Raw genomic sequence first — 22544 nt, forward strand, 5'->3', positions numbered from 1 at the left:
TTCTTCTATGCTTGTGTGCCAGAGTTTCAAGGGACACCCCTGTAGTCTACTCCTCAGGCCCAGGACTCCTATCGGAATCCCTCGATGGCCAGCCTTTTTGAAGTGTCAAATGAAATGTGGGCGGAGGGGCTGTCCTGAGAATCGGTGTGAGGGGGACTGGGTCCACGTGCCCTTACTGGGAGTTTCCCCTTCTGTCTGAGGACATATCTATGCCTCTCCTGTCTCTAGCTCGTCCCCTGAGAATCCAGAAAAATCTCAAGCCTCAGCAGGTGATATCTCTTCTTTTCCTCTCTCTCCAAACTCATCCGCATTGTGTCTTAGCTTGGCCCTCCAAACAGACCCCGAGGGAGGGATGGCCGCCTGAGTCGTTGATTTGGGAAGTGACCCCCATGGGCTGCATGCCTCGGGGACTCTCCTGGGGTGTGAGCACCCCAGCACTTCCGGCCTGCCCTCTTTGATGGTCCAACACCCCCTCAGAGAGAGAGAGAGAGGGGCGCCTGGGTGGCTTAGTCGGTTAAGCGTCCGACTTTCGCTTAGGTCATGATCCTGCGGTTCGTGGGTTCGAGCCCCGCGTCGGGCTCTGTGCTGACTGCCAGCTCAGAGCCTGGAGCCTGTTTCAGTCTGTGACTCCCTCTCTCTCTGACCCTCCCCTGCTCATGCTGTCTCTCTCTCCCCTAGAAATAAAAAAAAAAAAAAAAAAAAAAAGAAAGAGAGAGAGAGAGCACCTCCATGCAGAGGGACACTGTCACTGTTGTGAGTGACCGTAGGCTAGGCCCACGGTGACCCCAGGGTGTCAGCAGCATGTGCTGAAGCAGCCAGATGGTCTGACCCCACTATGAGCATGGAACAAAAAGATAACCATGGCCAGTATTTACCTCTAACCGCTAACAAGTTATGTGTATGTTAACCTTCCCGGTCCCCCAAAACCTTGGAGACGGGGCTGCTGTCATTATCGACAATGTAGCAGTGTCGCTGAGAACATGGATCCTGTTCTCATAATAAGTAGGTTCAAATCTCACCTTGTCGGCTGAGTGGTTGTGTGACTCAGGCAAGTTACCTGGCCTCTTTGAGCCTCAGTCTCCATACCTACAAAATGGGCTAACTATAGTACTTATTTTAGAGGGCTGTTTTGATGTTCAAAATAGCAGACACATGGAAAAGCACGTCCAACGGTGGCTGGCGTACACTAGGTGTTCAATAAACACTAGCCGTTGCTATCACTCTGCAGATGAGCGTTCTGAAGCTCAAGAAGGTTCTCGTGAGATTCAGGTTATGCACCCATCAAATGGTGAATGCAATTAACCCAGGCCTCCTGCAGCAATAATCACCACGTTCCGACTCTGCCACATGACCTTGTAATCATTTACATGTGAGGAAGCACTTTATAAACTGTAAAGTGCTCCACAGATGCTCTGGTTATGTGCTGACTCTGTCTTGGTCCTCGTAAGAGCAGATACAGCCTTGTTCTTCTTAAGAGCTCTAGCCTGGTTTTTGAACTCTGCTATCTGTCATCGCTCCGCAGCTGGCCCTGGGCACGGAGCCTGGCTGGATGTCAGCTGAGCGGATGAGTTGCCAGAGGCCCCAAGACAGGCCCCCCTCACACCTCCTGTAGGAGCTCCTACCTTGGAACTTCTGTCCAAGTTAGGCCCTCTCCACCACTTGCCCCAGATGCTGTCTCTCCCGTCTCCCTACTCCATCCCTGTCCCGTTCCGCACAGTGTTCTGCCTGCTCCAGCCATCTGTCACCCACACCATAGCCTCCTCCGTGGTGCCTCCTTCCCCTTGCCTCCCCCTGCGGCCCTCCCCGACTCCCCCCCCCCACGGGGCTCAGAGCATCCCTCTATTTGCTCCCACCCTACCCCCATGTGTGCCCCACCACAAGCTCCTCACCACCTGCTCACTCCCCACCCTGACCCCAAGTTCAAGGGCAGAGCTGAGTAGCATTCATTCCTTTCTTCATCTATATATCCGTTGTGGTTCCAGCCACTGTATCCATTTGGGTGATTGATTGGGAAATCGGGACCCACACATCGAGATGACTCCATGACTAGAGGAGCTCAGCCTACAGGGAGAGTGGCACGCAAACACCACTGACCATGACAGTGAATCTTGGTGGGGACACAGAGCTGAAGACGCCCAGGGTTAGGGCCTTCTGTCTCCACCAAGTGGAGTCAAGGAAGCCCTTACAGAGGTGACACTGGAGCTTGGCCATTAGATCAGGGTTGATTTGGTTGCAAGGAAAAGCAACTTTGTCAAGGAAAAGGCAGGTCAAGGGAAAGTGGGGGCAGGGGAAGGGTGGATATCAGAGACATCCAAGGGAACCTTTGGAAAGCAGAGAGCAAGACCTTCCCTGTGGGAGCCGGAGAGTCGTCAGGACCCCTGCTCTCCGTTGTTCTTAGCGTCCATCCCGCTGATCTCTGCTCAGCAACCCCTCCCCATACGACCCCATGTGGCCCGGCTCTGAGCCTGGATCACCTTCCCCCAGCAGTGCCCTGTTGCTCACTGTACAGTTCCCAATGCCCGTGCCACTGACCAGCCCAGCCTGCGCCACCTGTCTACCCTGGGTCCGACCAGCTTTGGCCAGGGAAGCAGACCCGGCACGGCTCGGGGAGCAGGACCCCATATCCACAGCTGTCTGGAAGAGGAGCGGATTACTTTCCTGGGGCTGTCGTAACAAATCGCCACACACTTGGTGTCTTATAACCGCAGGAGTTTATTCCCTCACCACTCTGGAGGCCGGAAGCCCAAACTCAAGGGGTGGCAGGTGTCGGGAGGTGTCGGTTCCACCCTCTTCCAGCTCCCGGTGGCTCTGGTGTTTCTTGGCCTGGGGGCCGCACCCCTCCAGCCTCTGCCCTGTCTCCACGTAGTCTTGCCCTCCGTGTCTTCTCTCCATCTTGTCTCTCATGAGGACAACTTGTGACTGGACCCAGACCTCACCCTAATCCATGATGATCTCATCTTGCAATCCTTAAACTTAATTATATTTGCAAAGACTCTTTTTCCATGTAAAGGTCATGAATATAGGTTCTGGATGGATATGTCATTTTGATGGGGGGGGCACCATTCAACCCCCTCTAGTGGTAGTCTGACGGATGAAGCTGAAGGAACAGTATGAACAAAGGATCACCACTCTGGGGACAAGGACACACTACTGCTCCAGGAGAACAGGGCTTGCTGATGGCAATAGAGGGATCTGAGGCCGGGTGCGACCACACCACCGCAGGGCCTCTGTATGTAATAGTAACCTTGCCCTGTGAGCGGCAAGGGGCCACTGGTGGTTCGTACGTAGCGAAGGAGCATCATGTGATCTGTGTTGTAGGGAAACCAAACTGGGCACAGCATGGAGCTGTCTCAGAATGGAGCAGGAATGGAGGGAGATCGCTGTTCAATAGTTACAAAGCATCTGCTCTGTGCCTGGCATGTTTCTGGAGACTTAGAAAAAAGCACTGGAGAAAAAGAAGGAAGCTGCTGCTATGTTATGACTTAAAATAGAGGAAGGAGAGGGGGAAGAAAACAAAAACCCCAGATTTGTAATATTAATCAGGAATAAGAGCTAAAAAGGAAAATAAAGTAGAGAAATGGGCATAGCGCATTATAAAAGGTTTTCTTTGAGGGGGGTTTATTTATTTATTTATTTTGAAAGAGAGAAGAAGGAGAGAGAGAATCCCAAGCAGGCTCCTCACTGTCAGCATGGAGCCTGATGCAGGACTCAAACTCACAAACCATGAGATTATGACCTGAGCCTAAATCAGGAGTCGATGCTTAACCGACTGAGCCACCCAGGTGTCTGATGAAAGGCTTTTTTTATACAGGAGTTTCAAGGAAGGCCTCTCTGACCGGGTGATGTGTGGGCAGAGGCTTACAGAAGTGAAAGAGGAGCCATAAGATTTCTGAGGGAACAGTGTTCTAGGCAGAGGGAATAGAAAGTGCAAATGGCCTGAGGCAGGAGCATTCTTGGTAGGTCCGAGGAGCAGGAAGGAAGAGACTGTGGCTGGGAGAAAGTGAGCAAGGGGAAGAGAAGGAGGGGATAACATCAGAGAGGAGTTGGGGCCGGGGACCTTCTAGACCCCAGTGAAAACTTGGCTTTTGCTGTGAGTAAGAGAGTTTTAAGCAGAGAAACATAATCTGACTTAAATGTTCTGACGGATTACTCTGGAGGCTGTGCGGAGGAGAGACTGGGGGCCAGGACGAGAGAGTAGCGTAGGCTACTGCAGTAGTGAGTACAAAAGGTGACACTCGCTTGGAGTAGGGTGTTGGTCGGGGGCTGAGCCAACAGGAGTCTGAATATACGTTAAATGTGGAAATGATAACATTTGCAGGTGGATTGCCTGTGGGGTATGACACACAAAGGGGAGTAAAAAAATGACTCCAAGCCTTGACCTGGGCCACAGGAAAGATGCGGTTGTCGTTTACTGAGATGCGGGGCCAAGGGAGGACCGGGGTGTGCCAGGGGGGGATCGAGAGGTTGTTCCTGGTGGTTAGGGACATACAAAGCTACTGAACTTTGCTTCCTGCTGAGCCAGGTTCTAAATACTTCGCAGGTATTAACTCCTCTGAAACTCACAGCAGCCCCATGAGATGCGTGTGGTAACGCCCCACTTACTGGTGACAAAACTAAGGCACTGAGTAGTTACCCTCCCTGCAGTCTCCCGGTCGGGGAGCCCAGGTAGGTTCCCGATCACGACACAGGACCGCCACTGGACTTTTTGAGAGGTCAAGGGGAGGAGGCGGGGTAAGGGGTATTTGGGAGAAAACCCCCAGATGAGATGCTGACGGGCCTCCACCCAGCCTCCCCTCGGCTCCTCTTCTCATCTAGATCTTTGGGCTTCGGGGGGTAAACTCCTGCCCTCCAGCCCAGCCTCAGCCAAGATTCTCTCACAAGGGGGGTAAAGTAGCACCCCTCTCTGCTGATTGAAGTGTATTTACCACCATTCCCTCTTGTTCTGTTTGTGAAACGCTGGCTTTGTCTCTATCTGCTTAAAAAAAAACGCCGCGGCGGGGGGGAGAAATGACTTGGTAGAAATGTTTAAAGTTTCTGGGTCCAAAACCATTTCTAAATATTATTTCTAAAAATGAAAAAAAAAAAAAATGAAAAGTGGCCTAGGCTCTCTGCCTAGCCCAGAAGGCTTGAGCAACGGAGCAGGGGGAGGCAGGGGGAGCAGAGAAGAGAGAGGAGGGCCCACGCCCAGCCCTGCAGACAGGGCCTTCCTGGTAACGCTGCCTCCTTGGCTTTATTTGTTAGACTGGGAAGGATTCATTCTGGAGGCTGTCTTTTCCTAAGAACTTCTACCGAGGACCCTGCAAAATGGGTCATTTCTTTTGTTAGCTTCGACAGATTTCAGAATCAAGGCCCCAGGTCCGGGCTGTGCAGTGTCCCTAGGATACCCGGGGAATGTGCCGTCCCCTGGAACCTGCTGCTGGTCATGGAGGCTGTGAAGGGGGAGAGAGAGAGAGAGAGCAGGCCGAGAATTCCAGGAAATTGGGGTCTGTGGAATCACACCAATTCAGACCAAAGCAAAAGACTGGGAATTAGCGAGAGGTCTGCTTTCAGGACTGGCTTTGAATTCTATAATTGTATCTGTTGGAGTTCCATGTAAGGACTCGTAATTGCTCAGAGGCAGTTCAGCCGAGATGAAGGGGTGCGGGGAGGCTAGCTCTCCTGAAGAGTTGGGATGAATGTGTGGCTGGCTTCTTGGTAGCACAAGCCAGGCTCCTTTGTTTGCCTGTCAAGATCCCGCCTGGGCTTATTTGCTTTTTATTTCCAAATGTATTGACTACTGGAGACTGGTATGGGCCAAGCAGTTCACTGGATGCTTTCACATTTGTTGCTGTATTTAATCCTCATCCTGATCCTGACGTCTAAATGTTTAATACTCACGTATAGACGGGAGACTGAGGCTCGGAGAGTCAGCCTGCCCCAGGTGTCACAGCTGACGAGGGTCAGAGCCCCCGCACTGTGTCCAGGGCTCCTCTGTGACTCCGCCATAGCGCCTCTCTCTTTTCCACCTGTCTCTCTTTTATCTACCTGCCCACATTCCCCCCGCCAAGCTGCTACAGCCAGGCTACGCTGGTTCCCAGCCTTGCGTCTCTACCTGATGAGTGTCAAATCCGAATCCAGATCCCTGAGCCCTGCCCTGGCCCTGCTCCTTCTCCAGAATAGCACTCCTTTGGGGAGCCCCAGAGGCTGGAAGAAGTGAAAAATGTTCTGAATTAGAGAGGCGTGGCATCCAGGACACCGGGCAAGTCAAGAGAAAGGCCCCCTGCAAGCCCTTGCCCTTGTTTCCGTATTGTTGTTTGTCCTGATGCTTTCTCAGGCCAAGTGCAGTCCCCAAGGCGGGCCGGCAGCTCGTCCTTACCTAAGGTCTTCTGGGAAGTAGAGTGGCCGGCCCCGCTCCAGAGCCACTGAAAAAGAATCTACATCTTAGGAAGGCCCCAGGCGGTTCTGAGCACACACCCTGACGCTGGAGGGGCACTGCTGGAGCTGGGCTGCCCCCCTCCTCGCCCACCGCCCAAGGCCCAGGCCAGGGAAGGGAGCCGGGGCTGGCCCACAGCTGGCCTCAGTTCTCCCCTCGCTGGTTAGAGACCCCTCTTGTTTCGTTTCCTGTGGGGTCTGGTGAGGGCACAGAAGTGACCCCAGCTTCACAGTTAGCCTTTCAGTTTCTGCTCAGATGGGCCCCTGGGGATGAGTGTGTCCCCCAATCCTGACCTCTTTCCCAGATCTCCCCTCTTGTCTGCCCTTGGAGCTAGGAAGCCTCTGGGCCCAGAGCAGAAACAGGACAATTCCTACTTAGCTTTCCTGTCTCGGCACAGCATGGGGACCAGTTCTACAAGGCAGCCCCCTTTGTGAGCAGAGAGCACTGCCTTTTTAGGCAGAGCTGGGGCACCTGTCATTGAGGTGGCCTGTCCTGCATTTAAACGGATCCGGCTATGAGCCCATCCTGAAGGCTTCCTGCCCCATCAGCAGATTGTACATCTTGCTCCAGAGGCGGGGGTCAGTGGCCACTTCTTGCAGACTGACTTCTGCACTCACAGCTCAGCTCTTTCCCTTGTAAGCCTCAGAGCCTCTGACGAACCGGGATGGACGGCCTGAGAGCACTGCTGGGGGACGAGAAGGAAACCCAGTCCATTGCGCAGGACTGCGAGATGGGAAGCTCAGATTACAGGCTTCCAGTCACAGCATGGAAGAGCCGCTTCGTGCCCAGAGGAAACCAAGGACGCACATATTTTATGCCTTGTGGAAACCCTTCAGCAGAGATTCCTCTAACAAGATAATCAAACCCTAGTCTTAATTCTTTACCATCCTTCATTCTGACACCAGATCAGGGGACTGGGTGCGGGGGCTACCATGTGCTGAGAGCTACTTCTCTCGAGCGGGGTCGGGGAGGGGGGCTGTGCTGTGCACATAGATGCAGTATCTCATTGGGTACCCAGAACCACCCTATTCTCCCATTTCACAGATGAGGGAAAGGATAGCAACAAACCCAGGGACCCCAGCCAGTAGGAACCAGCATTCAAATCCTGCTTTCGGCACCTTTCTGCATCACCGTGTCCTACTACGTTCTATATCCCAACAGAGTGTATGGGCTGTTGGAGGACTTTTCAGAGCTCCATTTGTCAAACAAAAGGTCTGAGGTCCTTTTTGTAGAACGCATGTTTTAACTATAAAGATGTAGGTATGTTTACAAGCGGTAAAATGTCACTGGCACCGGGGCCTCTCCTTGTCGCCCCGCCCCCCCACCGAACCCGTCATTCGCCCTCCTGCCATCGCTTGCACTGAACCCAGGGTGCCAAGCTGAGGACCCCCAGATGTCACTGCGGGAGAGAGCACAAGGAAAGCAAAGCCAGCTAGCGGCTTGGCAGTGCTTACTAGTGCGTGAAGACAGCGATACCCTTGATATCTTCCAGAGGAGGGGGTGTGCAGGCCAAACCTACTTCGGCGCGGGCCCCTCTCCACTCAAAGACTCAATTGAGGGGAGAGCGTCCATTTATTTTGAGGAGACCTGCCCTGTGTCTGCCGTGGTCCGGGAGAGAAAAGATGTCCATATGCCATCTGGGCAAGTCCTGTCTCTCTCTCTCTCTCTCTCTCTCTCTCTCTCTCTCTCTCGCTCTCTCTCTCTCTCTCCCCCTCTCTCTCTCCCTCTCTCTCTCTCTCTCTCTCTCTCTCTCTGTCTCACACACACACACACACACACACACACACTCCTAGGAACTCTGGTTGTACACTAGGAAATCTAAACTCTCCTGTGAGAAACAGTTTCTTTCTCTTCCGAAGCCAGCCTTACTAGTCACCTACTGCTACTGTAGCAATGACCGCCAACTTTGTGGTTAAAGCAACACAAATTTATTCTCTTCTGGAGGTCAGGGTCTAAACTCAAGACGCTAACAGGGCTTCTGGAGGCTGTGGGGGAGACTCTTTCCTTGTCTTTCCCAGTTTCCAGAGGCTTCCCACATCCCTCGCGGTGGCCCCGAGCCCGCAATCCATCCTGTCACTGGGAACCTCCGTCTCAGGTCTCTGTCCCGTTTCGTGCTCACCAACCTCTCTCTTTCATCTTTAAGGAACCTTGTGATTACCTTGGGTCTACCTGGACAACCCAGGGTTATCTCCCTATTTTAAGAACCTTCACTTAATCACATCTGCAAATTTTCTTTTGTCATGTAAAGTAACATATTCCCAGGTTCAGGGAAGTAAATCATGGAGAGCTGGGGTGGGGGGGGGACATTCTTCTGCCTCCCGCACTAGCAGAGGCCTTTGTAAAAGCAGATGACACATGAGATTTATTAATAAATTAATAGAATTCAGGTGTATTTTGGGGCACCTGGGCGGCTCAGTTGGTTAAGCGTCCGACTTTGGCTCAAGTTATGATCTCACAGTTCGTGGGTTTGAGCCCCGCGTTGGGCTCCATGCTGACAGCTCAGAGCCTGAAGCCTGCTTCGGATTCTTTGCCTCCCTCTCTCTCTGCCCTTCCTCTGCTCTCTCTCTCTCAAAAGTAAATAAACATTAAAAATGTTTTTAAAACCAGGCATATTATAGTCATCTACGTTACTACCAAAAGGACAGTGACCAATTCCAAATATAAAATTAGGACAAAACTCAAAGTTGACAAAAAGGAGAGGAAGGGAGGGAGAAAAGGGCATCACAAAATAGGTCAAGAACAAGTGCGTCGAAACACAAGTTAAGGAAGACTTGCAGAGGACAGAGATGTGAAGGGAAGGCTGTGGGATGGAATGGTGTTACAAGTGGAGGGAACAGCGTGGGCAAAGGCCGAAAGGCAAGATGGAGCCACGAACTGCTCGATCTTTCTGGTGCTGTTGCTGGTGGTTTGCAGGTTGGTCTCCCTTGGTGGACACTGAGCTCTCTGAGAGCCGGGACCATGTCTACACTTCTGTACATCCTCAAAGGCTCAGCAGACAGCCTGACCCCTGCAGGCCTCCTCCAGCCTTCACTGGGGGGCTGTTACCATTCACTATCTAGGGTTACTCGAACAATTGGTTCTCGGCCATGGAAGCCTCTGTGTACTCAAAGATTCCATTCCTGCTCTACTGTCAAAGCCTGAGCAGAAGGCAGAAAGCACCACTCAGGCTGTCCACACAGGCTCTGGTGCAGAGATTTAAACTTGGCTTAAGTTGTAGCCACCTTACACCTACCAGCAGTAACAGCCAACACTTCCAGAGTACTTACCACACATCTTCCCAGCAGTCCCACAGGCCAGAACTGAAAGAAACCCCATTTCACAGTAAGAACAACCGAAATGGGAGCCCCTTCTCGATGCCCCGAATCAGGTCTGACAGTTGCTTCTTAAAGGGCTACCGTCCTTTGGCCAGAAAGAGGCAGCCCTTTATTTGACAGCAGTCACGTCCTCAGGGATCTGGGTGAGGGTGACTGGGAGTGTTGAAGTCTCTACTTAGGGGGTTTGGCCAGGGAGCTCATCTCAGTTTCTGAAATAAATCCCCTCTGGACTCCATCTGCATGAGTTCAATGCAATCACTTTTTCCTTTCATGATTCAACCTGATTCCAAAAAAGGATGTGAGGAGGCTTAAAATATATAAGCTAATGCAAAGTAATAACTTATATGTAGTCAAGAAAGTCAGAGTAAGGAGGAAAATAAAGAAAGAAGAAATCAGGAAATTGTTTCCAAGGCAGTGAGTTCCCTGGGCTCATACACACTACATGCATGAGGGCTATCATTGTGGCTCTGAGATTTCTATGAAATGACCTCCCGTCAGAGTCGGTTAAGTGTCCGTCTTTGGCTCATGGCATGATCTTGTGGTTCATGAGTTCAAGCCCGGCATCGGGCTCAGTGCTGACCTCTGAAAGTTTGGATCTCCTCCAGATTCTGGGTCTCCCTCTCTCTGCCTCTCTCTCTTAAAAAGAAACATTAACAAAAAAAAAAAAAAAAAGTTTTTTTTTTAAAGCCCCAGATATCTCTTATTACTGTATAGTATTGTACATAACACAACCTCTCCCAAGTAAAGTGCCTCACGGCTTAGGGGCCTCCTCACAGCCGGCCTACATCTACTTTTCACATGACGACCTTCAGTCTTAGCGAGGAAGCCCAGAGATCATTCAGCTGAAGAACAGATGTTGGCATTTATTCTTTGTGGTTCTGGCAGATGGATGGACGCACGCCTACTGCAGCAGTTGGAGCCTGAGTCTACCTGCCTACATGCCTGGACTTTAAGGACCACCTTGTCTCCCCAGATCAGAGGGATGGAGCAGGCAGAATTCCACAAGTGACTGAGGTCCACCCAGCATCTGAGCTGAGGATATGAATGGAATGAGAGGCTGTAGGAAAAGAGACGTGTTTTTAATTTTTCTGTTTTATTATTGTTTTGAATATGTCTTCCTGTTTCTTTGCCCAGCCTGTCTGCGTCAGACAGGCCTTGGGTATGGGTGGATCTCCTGGAAAGTGCTGCCCTTGGCCTCCTAGGCTGGGCGTGTCCTGATGTTTGCTAAGTGGTGGGGGGCTGACCGTCCCATGCCAGGCCCAGGCTGTAGTAACCATGTCACAAGGAGGTGAGGGCATCTGGACTGTTCTTAAGATGCAGGCCTGGACCCCACCAATAACCTCCCCTTGGACTTGGGGGCGTCACTGTAACTCTCCTAGCCCGGCTTTTGCTGGGTTGAAACAACTTTTCGTGATAGTTCAGAGCCAAGTTGCCGGACTTGGAACGTCTGCTGTGACTGGCTGTGTGACCTTTGGCAAGTTAGTGAATTTCAACTGGGCCCTTTTTTATCAGGAATAACATTACTTACTTTGGGGCACCCGGTGGCTCAGTAGGTTAGGTGTCCGACTTCGGCTCAGGTCATGATCTCCCAGTTTGTGGGTTCGAGTCCCGCGTCAGGCTCTGTGCTGACAGCTCCCAGCCTGGAGCCTGCTTCAGATTCTGTGTCTTCCTCTCTCTCTGCCCCTCCTCTGCTCATTCTCTCTCCCTCTCTCTCTCAAAAATAAACATTAAAAAATAAAATAATATTACTCACTTCAAAAGTTAGCAATGAAGATGAAGTGAGTTAATTCATGTGGAGCGATTTGCACAACGTCCAGCCTGTCGTAAGCAACTCAATAAATGTGACATAAAAATTGCCCCACAATAACTTGCCCACCTCTTAAGATTTTCTGTAAATCTCAAGGGAGCCGTTCAATCCCACAATAAATCATTATTGAACACTTTACATGCCCAAACTGGCAAGAGGGCCCAGCAGGGAGCTGCCTGCCTTTGGGGCTCTTTCGTAAAAGGGCTTTGCACACTACAGGCTGTATGGAGATGAGGGAGGCTCACCCACATCTGAGCCCTGAAACCAAGGTCTGTAAAACATGACTCTTCACCACAACCTCCATCCAGTGGGATTGATGTAGAACCCCGATCGATGGCACAAACAAAAACAGGACAGCGTGGCTGGGGGGGCGTGGGGGTGAAGCGAGGGGCCACATCCTGCTGCGCGGAGGGCTGTGTGTGTCTCTGCTCCTTCTCCGCCCTGGTGGCCTGGAGGACGCCTCCCAGAAAAAGCTTGGCTACTGAGAACACAGTTAAATCCCTTGGACCTCGAGTGATTTATGTCGTTTTGGGGGCTCCACACCCCTCTGTCTCTCCCTTTGTATTTAATAAAGTGTACTTTTGAGAGCCGTTTTATTTTCACAGCAAAAAAGGAGAGGAAATCCAGAGAGTTCCCATGTGCCCGCGCATACCCAGTGTCCCCGCATATAGGCTACCATGCCTGCTATCAGCTTTTTGCACCAGAGTAGTCCATCATCACCCCAAATCTGTAGTTCCCATCAGGGGTCACTTCTGGTACCCCACTGTCGTTTACACATACATGCCGTCCGCACAGTGGGTACATGTCTGGATGCTGGGTGCAGCTCATGGCCCAGGGGATGGAGGTTATGCTGAGTGGGGATGCCTGTGGCTTTCCTGTTCTTAGAGCCTCCGTCTGGAGCCTCCGTCTGGGATTTCCCTCAGCTCCTTCTATACAATGGATGGCCAGGCCCTCCAGGCCTCAGGGAGGATTGTGATCAGGACTTCCTCGAATCCCCATGTGCTCCTCTGGTTTTCTTTGGGACTTTTCCTTAATGTATCCCTCTGGCTACCATAAAATTCGCATTTTTAACATCCAACATGGTCCCCTCCTGTGAGACTTCTGGATGACCTCCTCCTATACCGACTCTTTATGCTCAAAATAACGGCCAAAAGAGAACCATAATAGTCACCAGATAGCTGCATTCCCCAAACTGGAGAAAACTCAGAATTCATTGCGTGAGAGGCTAGGATTGTTAGTGCCCACCTGACTGTTCTCACTGACTTCCTTGACACTAAATATAACACACATGCGAGTTTTTCAGCACTTAAATAGATTTATATTTATATTCATATTCAAACTCCACTTGGGTAAATTTCCTCATCTGTAAAATGGGTATAAAATGATAGCTCCTCGGGGTGCCTGGGTGGCTCAGTCGGTTAAGCACCCATCTTTGGTTCAGGTCATGATCTCACAGTTTGTGAGTTTGAGCCCCGCATTGGGCCTTGTGCTGACAGCTCAGAGCCTGGAGCCTGCTTCTCATTCTGTGTCTCCCTCTCTCTCTCTGCCCCTCCCCCACTCACACTCTGTCTTGCTCTCTCAACAATAAACAATAAAAATTTTTAAAAAAAGGTAACTCCTCATAGCGCTATTGTGAAAGTCATACAAGATAATACATGTAAAGGAGCAGCTGCATGGCTTAGTCAGGCATCCAACTTCGGCTCAGGTCATGATCTTGCAGCTGTGGGTTCAAGCCCCACATCAGGTTCTCCGTCTCAGGGCAGAGCCCGCTTCAGATCCTCTGTCTCCCTCTCTGTTGGCCCCTCGCCCACGCATGCGCTCTCTTCCTCTCTCTCTCAAAATTAAATAAATATTTTAAAAAAACATTAAAAACAATTTCTTAAAAAAGATAATACATGTAAAGTGCTCAGTACAGCTTCCGGCACTGAATGAATATTCAGTAAATATTGATTGTTTTTGTGCTTATTGTCATTACAAACGCATTTCATACTCCTACGAATTCTATAAAATATTTCTGAGACATACAGCGCTATAAGGAATCAACTGGCAAAGGGGCAGTATCAAAGGTGACAACGGAATGATTTGTGTCGTTACGACCTGTGGTATTTGTGAGCATAATCGCATGAACTGCATTCACGTGTTAAGTACCTAGGATGTGCTGGACACGGTACTTCCCATGCGTTTCCAGTGACTCTCTCCAAAACAGGCTCCAGGCTCTGAGCTGGCTGTGAGCACGGAGCCCGACGCGGGGCTCAAACCCACGAACCGCGAGATCATTACCTGAGCCGAAGTCGGCTGCTTAACAGACCGAGCCACCCAGGCGCCCCTTCAGTGACTCTTTCCAAAGCAACCATCAGGTTAGGCTTGTGGGGTTTTTTGCTGTTTTGTTTTTTTCCTTTCAGTAACTTGAAGCCATAAACCTGTCAGCTAGAGGCTCCGGCCATCTCTGTCTCCGGCCATTGAGGGACCCTGCTTTCGTATAGCTTTTACCCCAACCCTGTGGGCAAAGCGCCGTCCACCCCCCTCCCCCGATGTGTTCTCTGAGCTGTTTGTTTTCATGATCCCCACTTTAGCTGACAGTCTCCACGTTGCCACACCGCTCCATGGCGTCTCTCCTGGCTGCAAAATTTTTATAAGCAGCACACAGTGGAAACATTGGCAGGACCTTTTCCCTATTTTCCAAAATATAGCCCTGCACGCTGTGTATGTGTCCACACTTGGTCCTACGTGTCCCCGTGGGTGTCCAGGAGCCCAGGGCACGTGGCATCTGGGTATCTGTGTGTGTGTGTGGGGAGGTCCTTGTGGGTCTGTGGGCTGGTCTACCCCCTCCCCCCTCCCCAGGCAGTGTCCAGGGGCCCGTTCACCCTGTGCGTGTGTGTTTGGAAGCCTGGGTGTGTGCCCACCCCTCTCCCAAGGGTGTCCATAGACACGTGTAAACTATCCCTCTCTTCTGTTGTCCAGACTTTCCTCGGACACTCTGGCCGGCGGGGCAGGGGGAGCTGGGAGAGAGATGTTTAGTCTGGTGGGCAGGCGGGCCGCTGAGACTCCCTGCGGAGTACCCAGGCCGGCGAGCCGGACCGGGGCCGCTCCAAGTGCCCCGGATGGGGGAGGGGGGGAGACGGGGCTGTGCACGGTCCAGGATGCCCGTGTGGCCAACGCTGGGCTCAGGGCAGCTCTTCTGACCTGAGTACTGAGCTGGCTCAGTCTCACTGAGATGGGCTCCTTATGTTAATTCTTTTCCTTTCCTCGGTTCTCTTCAGACCTCTGAAGGATAGGTTTTTGGGCTGAGTCGAAGCTGGGTCAGCACAGGCATATAGAAAGAAGGTGAAGTCTGGCGTCTGACAGCCCTAAGGCTGAATGCTGGCTCGGCCACAAACGAATCACATAATATGGAGACAGCTCAGTTACTACGCTTCTGAGCCTCAGTTTCCTTATCTGTAAAATAGGTGTAAAAACACGGCTTGTTCGGGACCCTACGCGACGAGGTCTATGCAAAGTACTTAGTAGATTCTCTGTCACTTCTTGCTGCCCTTTTCTTTGTGGAATTCTCTGGGTAACAGCCTTATGACTGGGCCCGCAGGGCAATGCCATGAATTTCTAAAAAAGAGCTATTTATTTCTGATGACCTAGTCGAAGGGCAGGGAGCAAGGCTCTGCTTTGCAAATGGCTTCTTTTAGCTTGTTGTAACTTGAGTTTAAGCCCTGATAGTCCATTTTAGTGGGTGTTAGGAGGGAATTTTAAGAGGAGGGTGGCCACTGGAGGAAGGGCAGAATGGAATTTCTGCAGGAGGCACGCACCTGTCTTCCCACCAGGGGCAAGTTTATGAGCTGGTAACCAGCCCCACTGGGCCACCTGCAGCTGTTAATGGGCCGGGGGCGGGGGCAGGGCGACAGGCTGCTTGTTGCGTTGCTGAGCGGCACTCCGGTGCTGTGAGGGGACTGCACACCAAACAAAACAGACTCGAGCCCTGCTCTCCAGCAGCCTTCGCTCTGGTGGAGGAAGACACAAAAGAAACACAGGAACCAAGAAAATCCATTGTAGCTCATTCATTTCCAGAACGGCACGTGCTGTGCAAAAGATTACATATGGCAGTTGTGACAAAGAGTGAATGGTGAGATACGGGGTGCTGCTTAGATAAAGTGGGTCCTAGGACAAGCCTCCCTGAGGAGACTGCTTTGGTTCAGACCTGAATGATAAAAAGACAGCAAAACAAAGGTCTGGGATGGGGATGAGGAGGAAGAGGACCTTCTAAAGGCCCCCTCGTCTTCAGAGTCCGAGTTCAAGTGTCCATACAGTGGCTGTCAAGTCCCCGCACGATCTGACTTGCTCTTCTATTACTCTCCCCCAGGTCATTCTGCTCCAGCCATACTAGCACATAGCCACCTCAGGACCTTTGCACTCGCTGTCTGTGCCACCTGGGGCATCCTTCCAAAGATGTCCACATGGCTAACTCACTCCGTCTTTCAAGACTTGCTTAAAGATCACCTTCTCCATGGGCCCTGGATTCTCCCTTACCTCATGCTATTTTTTCTTTTAGTCATCATCTTCTAACATACTCTATAATCTACTTATTTGTCATTTATTGTCTTTCTCTCCTTCCTAGATGATAAGACCCATAAGAGCAGGTATTATTGTTAGGTTTTACTCTTTGATGTAAACAAGTACCTAGAACTGTGCGTGGGATATCGTAGTTGTTTAACAAATATTTACTGGATGGATGTATAGATGGATGGGCCCCAGGCGACTCCAGGCTCACCCCATCACCAGGAGAAGCAGTGAGTACTGTCTGAGTCTCTATCATGGGCTTAGTCCCGTGCTAAGCTGTGGTGATGGGGAACCCCAGACCTGACATGGAGATGGGGCCCGACAAAGAAAACTCAGGTGAAAAGCTTAGCGTCAGGTGGAGGAGAACAGGGCTCTTTGAGGAGGTATGTGGTCTGAGTGCCATGAAAAATCTGAGAAGGGGAGAGTCAGGGGTGGGAGAGAGGAACAGAGACAAGTGGAGTGAGAAGGAAGAGGGGCTCTCTGGGACCCGAAGGCTAGAGCTGAAGGGTTGGGGTGGCGGGAAAAGTATGGAAAGATCCAACACACACACACACACACACACACACACACACACACACACACATACACGCCTGACCATGTTCTTATAATTCAGTCTCAGATGTCCATCTACAGAAGCACACTGAGATTCCCACAGACCCGAGTTTATATCCTGTCTCTGCTCTTTACTCAGGGAGCAAGTTACATCACAGTTCTGTGCCCTGTCTCTGATCCTGGACAAAATAGTCCCCACTTCACGAGAGTATCATGGGTCTAAGATGTGATCGTCTAATTTATTAAAAACATGGGCTCCAGTTCAAATTCTGGTTCCAATTTTTACCAGCTGTGTGTCCTTAGGAAAGTGAGCCAACCTCTCTGTTCCTCGGTTTCTTTCACTGTGAGTGGGAATCACATCAACCTTATAATGTAGTTATGGAGATGACATAGGACAATAAGTGGAAAGTGTAATGTGTGTCATTTATGGTGTGGAAGGGCTCAGCACACAGCCTGGTGCGCAGTAGGCCCTCAGGTTCTAAAAGAGTATTTGAAAAAGGTGAGACTGGCTGAGGTGTATGGGAACCTCGGCGGTTCCAGTCCCAGCCCTGCCTGCGTTGTCTTGTACAAGTTCCTTAACCTGGGCCTCGATGTCCTCCTCTGCCCAGACGAGATCACGGCAGCCCCTTGCAACTAGGGCCGTCGGGAGGCTTAAGTGAGTTTATTCATGTGAAACGCTCTGCACGGGGCTGGCGCATGGCAAACACCCAGCAAATGATGGCTGCTTTAATCACCCCGGGAAGATCTCCTGGTGCTGACACTCTCGGAGCCGGGGTGTCTCCCTCCCACTCTGCCCCCGGGGTTTGGCTCCCTGGATGCTCCCCGTCCCGGTCAGGAAGCGCCTTGCAGCCCGACAAGCGACTTGGACTCAGCGGGCAGGAGAGGAGCCAGTGGACATGACGTTCCTTCCCAGGAATGGGAGAGTGGGGATGTTCTCGGGCGAGGGGCAGGGCTGTGGGGCAGGCATGCCTGGGACTTCCACGCCCCCGTCCCCGCTGCCCAGAGCCTCACCGGCTGGGCTGGGCCCCATGGGGGGTGGGAGGCGCATTGCGGAGGTTGTCGGGCCGCCTCGGGTCCCTGGCACCTCTGTGCACACACAGAATCTAGCGTCTACACACTTACAAATACTCCCATAGCCCTACGCGCACACAGTGACACAGCCACGCTCACATGCATCCTCACGTCCACACCCGCATGGCCGCTGCTCACATATATTCATTTGTACACATGTAACCCACACGTCCTGAAGCCCAGGCCCCATCGCACATACTCACACGTACACAGGGTAGCATACGTACACGTACGCACACCCACATTTGCCTGCACAATCACACGGGCTTTGGCACTCAGGAGCACACGGATATAAATAGGCATCATGGAAACATGCACACACACGGGTTCGCCAAGCTCCCTTACCCTCTCGCCTCTGGCAGTAGCTGTCACTTCAGTCTCCCAACGAAACAGCTCAGGCCCGGTCCCCACTACTCGGAGAAGCACCCTCTCCCCGGCACGCCCGGGGGTTCACCTCGTCTGCCCGTGATGCTTCCGTCTTCCCGAGCTCGCTCTCGGCACCGGAGACTAGAGCTCCCTCTCCTGTGCCCGTCGTCATTCCACATGCCGCTGACATGCGGTCCTTGTGGCCACCAGATCTCTGCTGGAAATACGGAAGTGGGCAAAAACAGCTTGATGTTCCCCAAAACCGGGTGGCCGTTCTGTGTCCACAGAGTGCACCTCCTCCTCTGCTTCGGGCTTCTGTCTTCGCTGCCCTCACCACGCTCCATTTCTGAGCCCTCCCAGCTCCACAGCCCATCCTTTTCCCATCCAGCCTCTGGGGTTTCCAAGGAGCAGGGCTCCAGTGTCATTTCGGGCAGAACAATTTAGCCTTCTCTTCTGTTTCCCCTTCCCCTTGCAGGCCAGGGATCAGAGAGACCATCAAGGCATTTTCCTAGAAGAAGAGTTGTGTTAATAATAAAGCGATATTCGAACACTCCCCCGTGGTGCATTGTGCCTCTCTAAAATTAGGGAGAAGTAGCTTTAGGTAGTGTTTGATACCAGTGGTATTTTGTTCTTATGTACACACACACACACACACACACACAGCCTTGTAGAATCAATTTCCTTTTTCCTGCTCTCCCCTTCTTCCCCCTCCCATCTTCAGTACAGTGGCTGAAAGGGAAGAGGCCGAACCCCCAAACATACCCCAGAAAGGCTAGAGTTGGAAGAACAAATCATGGTAGCAAAGGGCACAGGGCAGAGGCTGAGCTGATCCGTTTTGGACGGTTCCAGCCTGGTGACCCTCACACCCGGCACTTCTCTGCCTCTTGGCCTTGCTCTCAGGGCCTCTCCTAATTGGTCCCATCAATGATCCCAGGTCTGCAGGTCCAAGTGCCCCCTTTCCAAAGGCCCCTGTCCAGTCCAGAAGGGCTCTCTCCCACTCTGTACTCGTCATGGGCTATCATGGGCACTTTGGGTAAAATTTCCTCCACCCTCTGGTTTGTGGGGCAGCCCTGGGAGCCCCTGTCTGTCTCCCCAACTCTGCTGTGAGCTCCTGAGAATAGGGCCCATGTTCCCCCAACTCTGGGCCCCTTACACAGCCCCACAGCCTAGCACGAAGATCATTCAATAAATGACATACCTTTATCTTCTTTTCTCTGAGTCTGTACGGTGAGTGTCTGCATCATCTATAGCTTTACCCACCTGCAGAGCTGGGTCAAGTTGACAGCGGTGCAGGCCGCCTGGCCCAGCCAAAAGTCCTTGACCTGGACAGCAGGAAGCTTGATGTCTGGTTGTGGCTCTACCGCTTCCTGGCTTTTTGACACTGGACAGACCACTTTGCTCCTCCAGAGCTCTGTTTTTTGCGTGTCAGATATAGGAATTGAACAAGGATAGTGCTTTTCAAACTGGATTCGAGGGAATCCGAGGGCTCCAGGAAAATGTGATGGAGAGAGCAAAGCAATTCTTTCTTTAGGGATTTACGGCCGTCTTTCCTTTTGTCTCTAGGGTCAGTGACCACCTTTCACCTCCCCTCAAGACTAGGGGTACGTATGCAACTTCCCTTTGCCTCTGCTTCCTCATCCAGCAAATGAGGACGCTTGAGCACTTTCCTCTTGGGGTTTTAAGGAGACTTATATTCAGAGGGTGCCTGGGTGGCTCAGTCAGTTAAACGTCCGACTCTTGGTTTCGGCTCAGGTCATGATCTCACAGCTTCATGGGTTCAAGCCTCGCGTCAGGCTCTGTGCTGACAATGTGGAGCCTGCTGGGGATTCTCCTCCTCTCTCTGCCCCTCCCCCCTTGCGCTATCTCTGTCTCTCTCAAAATAAATAAATAAAACTTTTTTTTTAAGGAGGCTTGTATTCAGTGAGCGATGAATGCAAATTCCCAGCGCAGAGCACGGCACCTGGAAAGTGCGCCCTGAGCGGTGGCTTTCGTGACCACCGGAGTCCCAGCAGCCTCCCTGGGCAGCGTGCCTGGCTCGTGGCTGGGTTTTGCAACCCCAAGGTAAAGATTGCTCTGTGATTAGGAGCCAGGGCACTGTGAGACGTCTAATTAGCCCCCGTCTTCCCAGGAGACAGCTCAGTTGTGTAATTTTTTATTTCCATATTTTACACACCCTCCGTCAGCCGAAGACGCCCGGGCCCATCTTTCACCAGCCTCGTTGTTTGTTTGCATCCCAGCTCTGCTAGTTGTCCCCGTCCAGCTTTCCACGGTTCCCACCCACCAGGGAACATGCCTGCTGGCGGGCAGGGTAGGGGTGCAACAAGTGAGTTTTACCTGCTGCTTCAAAGACCCATCTCCAAGACCAGCACACTGACAGCGGCTGTACTGGTCGGATTTCCGGAGCGGGTCAGGGGAGGGCCAGTGACTCCATACCCGCAGTGAGCCTGTGTGTATCAGGCAGGTGTGGTACGGGGCGGAGGCCACTAGGCTTGGCATCAAACAGGACCCGTCTCCATCTAGCAATCTGATGCACGTCTCTGAGCCTCAGCTTCCTTACCAGTTAAATCAGGATCCTAACACCTTGCATCAAGAGACTGTTGCGAGGCTCCGTCCTTCAACACATATTCATTGGGTTCCCCCAGATGAGATAATGGTCGTGGTGGAGCTTTACAGACTCAAAGTGCTCTCTGGATGGGAGTTATTCTCCCAAGGGCAGTCCATCCTTGATTACTCAAGGAGGTTTTATCAAGTTTAGATTACCCAGACTCATTATGAGGAGATTATTAGACTCTGGCCAACCCCTGCCCGCCCGCTGTTGCCTGTTTTGTGGTTTTCTTCTTGGTCCGTTGAAAGAGGCTGATTCCTTGGAGCAAGCCCAGGAGGGAGAGACTTACATCCTGAAGTGATTATTGATGGCGGCTGTTTCTATCCCATTGGGATACCCATTCAACTTCTCTCTTACTTGGACAACTAAGTAAGAAACCCTGGGTGCTATGGAAGAAATAGGAGCTCAGGTCCCTGACTTCTACACAGTCCGTCTAATGGGGAGGGCAAAGATCTTGTAGCAGGCACCATTTTATGAGCAAAGTGCTTATGAGCTAAGCACTTATATGCTTCTCCTCTGAACCTCTTAAGTGGATATCATTAGTTCCATTTCACAGACGAGGAAACTGAGGCCCAGAGAAGTTGTCACTTGCCCAAGGCCACACGGCCGGTCAGAGGTGCGGCCTGAAGAAGCCGAGGCCCTTTGAGGCCGTGCTGAGATTGTCTGCCCTGCGTCCATGTCCCCCTCCAGACTGTCAGCTCCTTGGGGGCACGAGCTCTCTCTTTCCATCCGAGTGGCTGGCAGAGGCCCCCTCTTCAGATGCTGGCCGCGGAGAGACTCATTCTGGGGCCCCAACTCCCGGCCCCCGTGTCTTGCCCCTAACCTCCCCTCCTAGTCACATCCCACGAGGACTTGTGCCTTCCTGATCGGCCGCCAGCAAGGCAGGCGCCTTTGTTCCACCGCCAGGGCACGGAGGCAAGCGAAGGCTTGACCGGGGCCTGGGGCTCCTGGCCGAGCTTCCCAGACAGAGGGGGAGGTCCCTGGCGCGCAGGACCCGGGGCCCTTACCTGCCAGCGGGGCCGGGGGGCCGCTCAGCCCGCCAGAAGCTGCGCCACTCGCGGCTGCCAGTGGAGACAGAGCCCCGGAGGCGCGGTCGGCCGTTGCCTGGGGCTCGAGGAATGTGCTGGCTCCAGTCTGGCTCCTTCATCTGCGAAACAGGGAACCTGACCCAGCAGCCCAGTGTTTGTTTCTGCGGCGTCTGGAGCAGCCGTACAAATCGGGCCTGCCTGACAGAGAGCCGGGGCCCGGGGAAAAGCGGCCTGCTTCTTTTCGCCATCCTCCGGGCCCTGTTCAACAGGTCACTGCCAGGGGAAGCCTTCTGAGCGTTCTTCTTGGGCCACGAATCATGTGCGGGCCTCATATCCACACGAGGCCCGGGCCCTGGCTGTCGTGGAGAAACTGGGCATGTCTGGCTTCTGTCTTTGTCTGCTGAGATACATCAGGAGGAGCCCCTGATCAGAAGACAGGAAGGCCCGGTTTGGATTCCAGCTCCCCCACCAATAGCTGTGTGGCCTTGGGCAGGTCACTTAACTTCTCTGAGCCTGCTCCCTTATTTGCCAGATGGGGATAATGACGGCAAACGTTGTTGTGAGGACGGACTCACTGAAATAATATGTTTAAATTGTCTAGCATACGGTAGGTGCTTAATAAAGGTACATTCCTTTCTCCTTTCACACCATGCCAATGTTTCCTGACATTCTCTTGCCTCTCACCTGTGTCTACAACATGCAGAGAACCTAGAGCTCTGGCTTCTTCACTGACGACGGTCCAGCAAGTTTGCTATGAGGCCTTCCCTATTAGGCCTGGGCTGTGCACCTAACTGCCCCCACATTGTCCTCAATGCACACTAGTGAGGGAGGTGGCGTTACGTAA

This window comes from Hyaena hyaena, unplaced genomic scaffold, assembly GCF_003009895.1.
Source record: "Hyaena hyaena isolate Hyena2069 unplaced genomic scaffold, ASM300989v1 scaffold_116, whole genome shotgun sequence".
In the NCBI taxonomy this organism is placed as follows: Eukaryota; Metazoa; Chordata; class Mammalia; order Carnivora; family Hyaenidae; genus Hyaena; species Hyaena hyaena.